Source organism: Myzus persicae, unplaced genomic scaffold (genome assembly GCF_001856785.1).
Source record: "Myzus persicae strain clone G006 unplaced genomic scaffold, MPER_G0061.0, whole genome shotgun sequence".
In the NCBI taxonomy this organism is placed as follows: Eukaryota; Metazoa; Arthropoda; class Insecta; order Hemiptera; family Aphididae; genus Myzus; species Myzus persicae.
The window spans coordinates 263,101-273,878 of record NW_019102665.1 but is presented as its reverse complement, the minus strand read 5'-3'; positions in this window follow the sequence as shown (position 1 = coordinate 273,878).

Genomic DNA, 10,778 nt, shown 5'->3' with positions numbered 1-10,778 from the left:
GAACAACGATAATGATATGATTAATTTATTTTGCTATATTATTATTATTATTATTATTATTATTATCATCATTATTGTCGTCGCGCGCGCGGCTCTCGTCCGAATGATATCGATCGCCGCGAGGTCAATGTCGCCGCGGGCGGTAGATGGGTGGGAGGGGCCCGGACAGGAATCGCGATTAAAACCAAGCAATAGTAATCATCATAATCGTGCGATATTATTATTATTATTATAATGTGTTTTAATAAAATATAATATTTTGTAACAATAATAATCATAGTAACGGTGGCGCCGAGTCGGAGGTACTCACCTCGTTTGCGAGCCGGCGTCGGTCATGCAGTCCGGCAGTGGCAGTGGCGGCGGCGACGGTGGTCGGCACTCGACTGGCGGCGGTGGCCGACTTTTTAAAAATAAACGCCCGGCGGGCGCGACGGTTGTCCGCGGTCGGCGGTCGGCGGCGGAACGCGAAAAAAAAAAAAAAATATTATTAAAACAATTTTTTTCCTCTCTTTCCTCTCCGCACGTGATCGCGACCGACGTCCTCTGCTGCGGCGGCGGCTTTGGCGGCCCGACGTGACATTGGGGGCTCCGCGCGCGCGGCAAGAAAAATTACATCAGACTCGGCGGCGCAAGCGCGCGAATACCTGTGCACGCCGCGCGCCTATTATTTCGCGTTGGTATACGCGCGCGATTATTATTATTATTATTATTATTATTGTGCGTGGTATTTAATATTCGTGCAATATCATTATACATTTGCACGCCCGGCCGACTGCCAGCAGTCTTGTGCTGTCTGCAGCTCGTAAAGTGGGCAACTACTCGAGTGAGAGTATAGGTATTTGAATACTTTTCAATCACTCAAATTCGTATTTAAAATTATTTTGGAAAAAAGCACTTGGACAGAGAATCCGTGTTCAAAACGGAATACTAATTGTCAAGTATCTACCTACCTACCTACTTATTGTTATTTTTAGCTTTAATTAAAATAAATGTTATCTCTTTTTCCCGACGCTTTTCAAAAATCACCTATTGGCGATTGTAATTTTTCATCTCACTTCTACATTTACTTTTATATCAGAAAACACGCTGAAGTTGAAAATCGGAGCATTCTCACCACCTACCACAAAATATGTCGATGACAGACAGAAAAAAAAAACATGTCAAAGTAAAACCAATATTGCTACTCTCAGAATCTAAAATTGAAGATGTACCTATATGATAGTACTATATTTTTGAACTATTGTCAATCTAAAATTCAAATAGATACTCTGACTGAAAAAAAAAACAGATGAGTATTTTAAGGTTACACGTACATAAAAATACCAAATGACGAGGTGTAAGATGCTTTATAAAATTAACGTAAGACATGAAAATCGGTTTAGTATAAGATAAAAAAAATATTTATAAAAAGTTAGAAATTATCTATAGAAAGAAACATTTTTAAATTACAAATGTCTTACTTATACCAAACAAATAATTCAATTTTGACATAGAAAAACCAGAGAGTAGGTAGTAATTTATAGTAACATAAAATGATACAGTGTAAAATGCTTTATTAAATGAATGTACTTACCTTATTGTACCTAATTCATGATTCATGGAAATTCTTAAAAATAATCAGTTCAGTTGATTCTAAGACTTAAAAAAAATGGGGAAAGTATATGCAGAAACATTTCAAAGTATCTATAAATACTTTAAAAAAAGTGTATATGTGTTTAAAATAAGTCCCCACGGTATCCGTACTTGAAACTTGAATACGTTTACACGTAGTCTAAGTGTTTAGGATTTTAGTGCCATACAAATTTGCTCTCTTCAACCATCACCAATTAACGCAGTTTTATATTATGATAATATTATAAATAACGCAGTATTTTTTTATAATTAAGTCATCGTAAACAAAAATACTGGTGAACTTATTTCTGCTGACTATTGTACGCGTAGGTATTGTTAGTTTTGACTTTCAGTAGTGCACCACTGCAGTACCTATCGTCATTGGGTATAGGTCACCGCTATTAATGAGTTTTATTTGAATTCAATGACAAATCATAGTAGGAACTAGAATTACGATAAAACCTTTCTGAGACTGTGGTGGGCCTATAATTTACATTATATCATATTTAACTAATTAGTGATTAATAAATTCGACGGGTTAAACTAATTGTTGCCAATTATAAAATGTACAATATAATATGAATATATTATAACCGAAGTACAGCGGCTGTATAGAATAGCGTGTAAACAGTGCAAGGTTTAAAATCTAATTAATAGTAAGTTTAAATTTGGTGTAAATGTTTTGAAAATATATCGTTGTCTATAAAGAATGATAGTAATTATAATTCATTGCAGATAGTTAAAGTGTACGATTGATATATTTTTAATGACAACAAGTATCTTACAAATTAGTAATTACAGAATATTTTAAAGAAAAATCTGGAGATGGCTGGTCTTTATAGATATTGCAGGAGGCCGCGAGGATTAAAAGGCATACTAAGGCCATATTATAACAAAACGTGCGAAACAAGAAATCCGTCAATAACATAATGCGTGTTAGTATAAACTTTTATGGAGTATCAAAAACGACGTGACAAGTTATCTGTTATTAATCATAATAACCACAACTAAACCTATATTATTATGATGATAATTTAAGATAATTTACTATATTTTCACGATATCTCGAGATTTTGACGCCTTCTTGAAATTTGGCGTCTGTGACCACCGCCTAAATAGGTACTACCCAAGTACTATTAAAAAATATGGAGTAAAATATTCTTACATAGTATTTATAATACTTTTGAGTAAAATATATTAAATTTGTATACGTAATTTATAAATCTGCTGAATACGATGGTTTGCAATCATCTGAAACGTCAAGTTTATTTAGCACTGGTGGAATTAAAAAGCTCTTGTGGTGTGTGAGTGTGGCATTCGATTATGCTATATCTCAGTTACAAATATGCCTAAGATAAATCATTAAAATATTGCTGTATGTAAAGAACGAATGTACTCGTATCTACGACAAATCTATAAAAAGAACTAAATGTTGACACGGCCACATGTGCTGTCAATTTAAATAAAAAAAATACTCACAACCCGTGACTCACAAGCCAGACTGCTTGAACAGCGAGACAAAGCGATGTTATCATAATATTAACTGCGATACTTATACTCTCCCACTTGGACCAAAGTGGTAGAGGAGAGTGTAGACGGGTCGCTATCGTGCTTGTACTTGCTGTCGATGCGTGCCGCGTCAATGTATTACCTGTATGAACATTTAATATTAAAAACTTTTTATCGTTAAAAGATAAAGGACCAGACACATCTGGTAGATATTTTTAAATAATCGGTACCAAATTATGTAACAATAAATGTGATGCATCTTATGTAATAAACCTTTCAATTAATCTGTTCAAAAAATACATTTCGAAACAGTTATAGTAATCTCCTGACGTATTAATAAAATTACAGTTGTTTAAATATTGTATTAATTAATACGATATTATACAATGTAAACGGATAATTTAATTTTAATCATGTATACCTGCTATACCTACCTACCAAATTGAAGTGTTATTTTTATATAATTTGATTTAGAACTCCTAGACCCCCACACGAGTCTCCTCAGTGGAGCCCAGTATTCATATGTACCTAGGTATATGAAATTATATTAAATAAAAAAATTAATTAGTATCACTTATAAGCTATTACTTATACTCCAGGCATGTAGTTGTTGTATAGTGAATACTATTATTTTATCAAACATCCTGTATAGCCAGCTCCTATAATATGATGCGCAGGCCACAGAGTGCTTGTGATAAAATTGTTACAGTTAGTCCGGAAATGTACACACATTATGTATTATTAAATGTAATAAACGAGAACTCTATTCAAAAAATGTTTGACCCATGACTTATAATGTATAGTATAATAATTAATACCTAGTATATTAGAGTAATATTACTGTGATTATTATTTAAGAAACAGTATAACTCGCTCACTAATAAAAAGGTGGGCAAGTGGGTACGCCTTGCTGTACATTAAGTGGTGGCCGGCGGGTAGGTCAGTGTAATGGATTTGTTAATTTTAAATTCAATGATATAAAATCATTGTATACGAAATCGAATCTGAGCGAAGACGATCTGTCAGCTTACTACCCACGCATGTTTTATGATATTTTTACAATTAAAGTAACTAATTTTACTATGAGATATTAGTAATACAATACTGTAGGTTGAATTTGTTTCTGCCGAAAAAATGTAAATGTCATTGTGTGTACACTACTCACATACCAATAAAATAAAGCTATATACTTTAAAAGATTAAAGGTTTTGAATGCCCATATTCTTAAGTTAAAATAAAATAACTAAAATTGGAAATATTCATCTAGTTTTGAACTTAAAATATCTACAAAACTAAAAAACTGTGATTGTATATATTTTTAAATTTTTTGGTTACAGTACGAGCTATTCCTGATAAACCTTATTTTAAACTGTCAATCATTAGCTATACAAATCGAACATTTTGTACATATTTAACTACAAAATAATTTCCAAATTTTCGAGATTTTGGTGAATTTTGTCGAAATGTTATCTTAAAATCCTTATAAAAAAACTTGCTTTTGTATCTTAAATATTATTGCAAATTCTATATAATGTTAAAAATGTTAATTTGGTATTTTTTTATTCATTTAGGGCTCATCAGCAGAATACAATTGTGGTACTTTGAAAAATTGGAGAGAAAATCTGAAGACATATTCTTACTTGTTGGCTTATCAACGAGAGGGTCGATCGAGAAGTTTTATTAAATAAGTAATTATAAACACCAATGTATTATTAATGTTTAAAATTACAGATTTGTAATGTTTATAATTACCTACTCAATTAATAATGTATTAGTAAAAAATCTCTCTCACACTATCTCTAGTAGTATTAACAAATTTTAAATTTCAAAACTTTTTTAGATTAAAATTTGAACTGAAAAAGTGGTCACGTGAGTACCACTCTTGTGTAAAGTAGTTGTCGATCGTGTCATTGTAATGGATGTGTTTCTGTTATATTTGAATTCAATAATAAATCACGAAAAACGATTCTGATCGGAGACGTAGTGTCATATTCATATTTTAGCATGCTTGTGTAACTAATCTAATTTAATAATTAAAAAAAAAATAAATGAAAATCAAAAATATCTCATAGGTATAAATCGCATAGCTTTGCAGTGAATTTTTTTTTGATAGGGGTAGAAAAACTTGTTGGGAGCCGCGCGTCTATTAAAATATTTAATGTAATCTATTAAAAGAAAAACTTATATAAGAATTTCTAACTGAAAAATAATTTACAAAATTAGAACAATTTCTCATGTCTATAAAAAGCGTGAAAAAGTCAAATACTATGAAAATGTCACCATTATACATGGAAAATGCTAATATAAATATTTAGTGAAAATTTAAAGTGTCTATTATACTTGTGCTATTACTTTTTTAGTTACACCAATTTATTTCCGTAAAAATGAACATATTTTTTACACTTTTTTGGTTTTTTCTGATTCTTTCGAAAAATACAGAGAATGTTCAAACCCTAAATGTTGATGATAGAAAAAAAAACACATCATTCTGAATACAGTACATTCATCACTACGCTCAGATTCAAAAATAATGTAATAGCAGCAGCTGGTACCTATACTTCATTCAATATTTTAAATAAAAAGTATTTAATTACGGTGAATATTATACACCGGTATTTAAATTCTTCTGTAAGTGATGAAGACTGTCAGATAATGAAAAGAATCTAAACAAATTTTTTTGTACATTTGACGTTTTTAAATACAAAGATCTACTAGTGGGTGGGGGGTTATGAAATACATGAGAAACTAAAAATGATAATTATGCAATATTATATCATGTTTATAAAAAAATTTGCTTAGACGTCCGAATTCTTATACGATTAATTTGTATGCTGTTATTTATATTGTGTTTTTACCAATTGAATAATTCGAAACGGTATATTATGCAATTTTTTCATTTTTCATTCGGTTGTGGCTTTAGATGCCACATTATTATTAATACATAGACATGAGCTCACATTACGCCTCAGTGGCAAAACCTGGATTATCTTGAGGTGAGGTGATAAAAAAATGCAGTATTTCCATAACATTTTTAATTTTAGTATCTGAGCTCAGAGCCCAACTTATTAATTTTAAGGCCTGAGTCTAATTTTTTTGATGGGGCCCCGAAATTAATTATTATCTAAATTCTAAATTATCAACTTAAATTATAAATTCAGTCTTTTTGCTATTTGGATTTTTTATATTCAATTTATTTTATAAGATTATAAATAAATTATTCCATAAGTCAATACCTAATTATTTAGTGATAATTAATATAAATAAAACGATAAAATTAAAAATATAAATATAAGTAAAGAAGTGTAGATATACAGTTTTTAATTTAAACAAATGTTTACTGATATACACTAAGTCAAAGTGGTAATGCATTTTTTAACATCGTTAACGTAAATAATAAAAAATTTACACGATTTAGAATTTAAGACAACGGTTGTTTTCTAGATTTTAGTTCACCTAACTATTGAATTAGATCTGAAAAAAATAAGTGTGTTAGTTATTTCCCGTAACTGCGTAAGCAATAATATCATATAATTTCACAGTGGCACTTTAATAATTAAATATCAACAGTGGCCCGGGGGTGCAGCCCCCCTAGCCCCCTCTAAGTTGGGCTCTGTCTGAGCTGATCGATGAATGTATTCGTGATCGTTTCACGTCGATGTGTATGTTTTTCGTTTGTTTGTCATATTGTGTATTATTATATCAATCTTCTGGTTTCTAGTGAAAAATTGTATCTTTAGTATAGGCCGGTACGTTGATCAAAAATAAATAATAGTACTTTATAAAATAATTGGGAAAAATAATATAAGTATCTATAATTTACTCAATTTACCTCCGATTTTCAATACAATTTTGTTTCTATGTTGTAATTAAAAAATGAATGACTGCAACGTCTGTAGGATTTTAAATGTTCATCAAATATTTTTATTTGTGTTTTATAGACATAATTAAATCTTTTCGAGGTATTTAACGCTATTTATAGATATAGGTACTCGAAATTATCGACTTCCAAAGCAAGTTTCTTTTCTACTTATATAGATAGGTAAGTTGTAGCAGGTATCTTTATCTTTATGTATATCGTCTGATGATATTTTGAATTTAAGTTTGATAATCAAAAACTTAGAAAATTGAATACAACGTTTTTCATAATTGAAAAAATAAAGGAAATACATCACGGTTATTCGCAAATTATTTTGATGTTAAAAATTCATAACATTTTTTATTTTAATATCTAAAGTTTAAAAATATATTACAAGATTCTTCTTACATTTTTAAACTGGAATTTCAAAAAAAAAGAGTTTTTGAACTTCAAACACTCAAAAAATTATAAGTAGCTTATCGCTTAACTTTTTTTTTTAAATTCCAGTTTGAAAATGTATGAAGAATCTGGTAATATATTTTTAAGCTTTAGGTATTAAAATTAAAAATGTTATGAATTTTTAACATCAAAATAATTTGCGAATAATCGTGATGTATTTCCTCTATTTTTTCAATTATGAAAAACGTAGTATCCAATTTCTAGCTTTTTGATTAACAAACTTAAATTCAAAATATCATCAGACGATATACATAAAGATAAAGATACTTGTTTTTGTTATTTCGTATTAATGCCTATTAAGAAAATGTTATTCGTAGAAACTTGAAACAATCCAGTATCCATTACCTATTTAATTTATCATTTTTTATACCTACTCAAAGATTTTTTTCAAATATTTAAAATAGTTTAAGCTATTTATAGACATTTGTAATTTTTTAATATCTTATCAAGTTTTTTTTCTACAAATATTGATAAAAATACAAATGTGTGCTCAAACGATTTTACTTATTATGTTGTAATTCTAAAAATATTAATTGTAGATGACACTTAAACATTTTTACCATAATGCATAATATTATGATTTTCTACACACAACGAAGTACCTACCTATTTAAAATATTTGACAAATTTTAACTTAAGTTCGCATTATCGATTTATAATATAGTAATAGTTAATAAAAAATAAAAATTAATAGGCGTAATAGCAGCTGTCAGCTACTTTTATTTAGAGTAATATTAAAATGTTTATATAATAATATAGAAGATTTGGATTTCATAATATTACGTAAAATCGTAACAGTTAAAATCAATTTTAAAACTTTTTATGAATTTCGTTTGGTGATGTTATTGCCTTCGCTGGATAACATACGCAATACACTTATTGATGAAAAAATTGTATAATAATATCATATAGTTTCGTTCGGATAACTTAGAAAAGATTTGGTTGTTGAAGATTACATTGTAGGTTATATAATTACTGTAGGTGCAATTCATTTTAATACTGACTTAACATTGTGATTGTATTGTTTGTTTGAATTTTGACTTACCTATTGCTAATTCAAGGTTAGATCTTAATGGTATTTGATATTACAAATTATTTTAATGTGGTATATTAAATATTTCGTGTGTTTTTGTGTGTTTTTCTTATCTGAAGCGATAAATTAATAACCCAACGATGCGTAAAATGACACAACATTATACAATATGGCCACTCTGGAAACCGCCGGAATACGAACGTTTTGGACGACGAATGTCGAAATTAATTTTTTTATTTTTAGGATTAGTAGTGGGTCATGTGTATTGACGCAGTGCACTCTACAATTTTTTTTATACCTATACAGACGTCAGACTGTCACTCAGAAAATATGGGTAAATATAATAACAATATGATTATTGATTATTGATTGCAATATTATATGAACTTACGTTAGATCGTACCCCACTGAATATCTTGTTGTCACCTAACAATAATATGCATAATCAATATATTTTTGTATTATATTGTACCAACAGTTTGTAGGTGTACAAAATAATACAACATTGAATATTTGTATAAGCATATCGTTTTTAATTACCTATATAAACGCATGTGACATGTTAACTACAGCCGGGCCCACCGCCGTGTACCTGGTATCAGGTAAAAGGTATACCTACCCACTACCACACCACATAATGTTCTATGCTACTACCTAGGTATATCGTTTCAAAATAAAATTAAAGGCGGGTCTTCACTGTACGCTTTCCCGTAAATCCTTTGCCGTAATTGGTTGGTTATAGGTTAGGTTACCCGTTACCATACGATTCACCACGTTAACGTGCAGTTAGACATAGCTGAACATTTTTCAGTACACAGCACAAGCGTATAGTGGAAATCCACCTTTGTCGATGGTCGGAAGCCGCCTGATGCTGTACTATGTGATAACCGCAATAACCATAATAATATTACCAGCTATACCTATTACAATATACACGATAATGGTTTTGATAATGAGTAATAACTACAGCGACCGTAACCTGTGCTTTGGAAAAACTAACAAGACTTATAATAAGTTATAAGTCTGAAACCACTGTAACAAAATTATACTTTTTTAAATTAATTCGAGATCTCAATGAAGTTCTATCTTTGTAAAAGCCGATTAAACCGATTTACATAAAATAAATTTGATTTAATCGAAATTAATTTATACGTTATTTAAGTTACTTTTTTTGTAGTATCTACAATTACTAGGCAACTATTTTTAAATATATCTTAAGAACCAATTGATAATATTATATTGTGTAAATATGGGTAAGTACGACTTTCTCACAGTAACATTTTTTTAATAGATAGATATGTGACGAAAAAGTTTTATTTCGTATAGGTACAAAGTTATTTTGAAAACACTTAGTTAGGTATTTTAAATATGCTAAAAGAAAAATAAAAGAACAAAATGTGTGAAGAGACAACCCTCTCGCGATGTGTTGTCTCAACTTTTAAGTGAGAACATTATCTGTGTTCTCTCGTTGGCGTCTTACGATATTTTAATTTTCAAGTGAGTTGTGAGTAGGCATGTAAAGTATTAATACTGTAAGATGCTCAAAATTCGCTTAAAAATTAAAATATCGTAAAAAGCCAACTAGAGAATACAGATAATTTTCTTACATATAAGTTTAATAATACATATTATCTAAGATAACAACACTAAATTAAAGCTGCTGGGCGTACATTTTGGTATCTACATTATGCGTTAGTAAGACGGAGACAACATAATATGTGAGTACGACGTCTTATTTGTCGCTATACCTCCTAATCTCAAATCACTGAAACTTTAAAAATCAAAATATTATTAGATTTGTTTATTCTTACTTCAGCTTCATCATAGCATTACAAGTTAAGACTGGATAATTTTTCGTTGATATTAACTGTGACCTGTGAAACTCTATTTCCAATGAACTAAAATTTAAATGCATAACAGTTGCAAAAAGTACATTGAAGTATTTTCTAAGTTTGGAAAATATTATATACTTTATTATACATCGGTACATTAATATAAATGTCAATCACTAATTTATACATATATAGTTCTAATGTATGTCTGCACGTCATCGAACTCCTTTTAAATGACTGCACCGATTTTGATGACATCTGTTGTGGATCCCTGGATAGTTTAGATTCACAATATTGATCCCGGTATATGTCCAATCCGGAGAAGTGCACTAATAAGAATTTTGAGATACATGATGTATTTTTGTTTCTAAGTGGTTGCTATTGATTACAGCTTACAGATTATTATAATTAGTAGAATTAAGTATTTGTTTTGTGAGAGAACACAGATGATGTTCTTGCCTAAAAGTTTGATAATAGG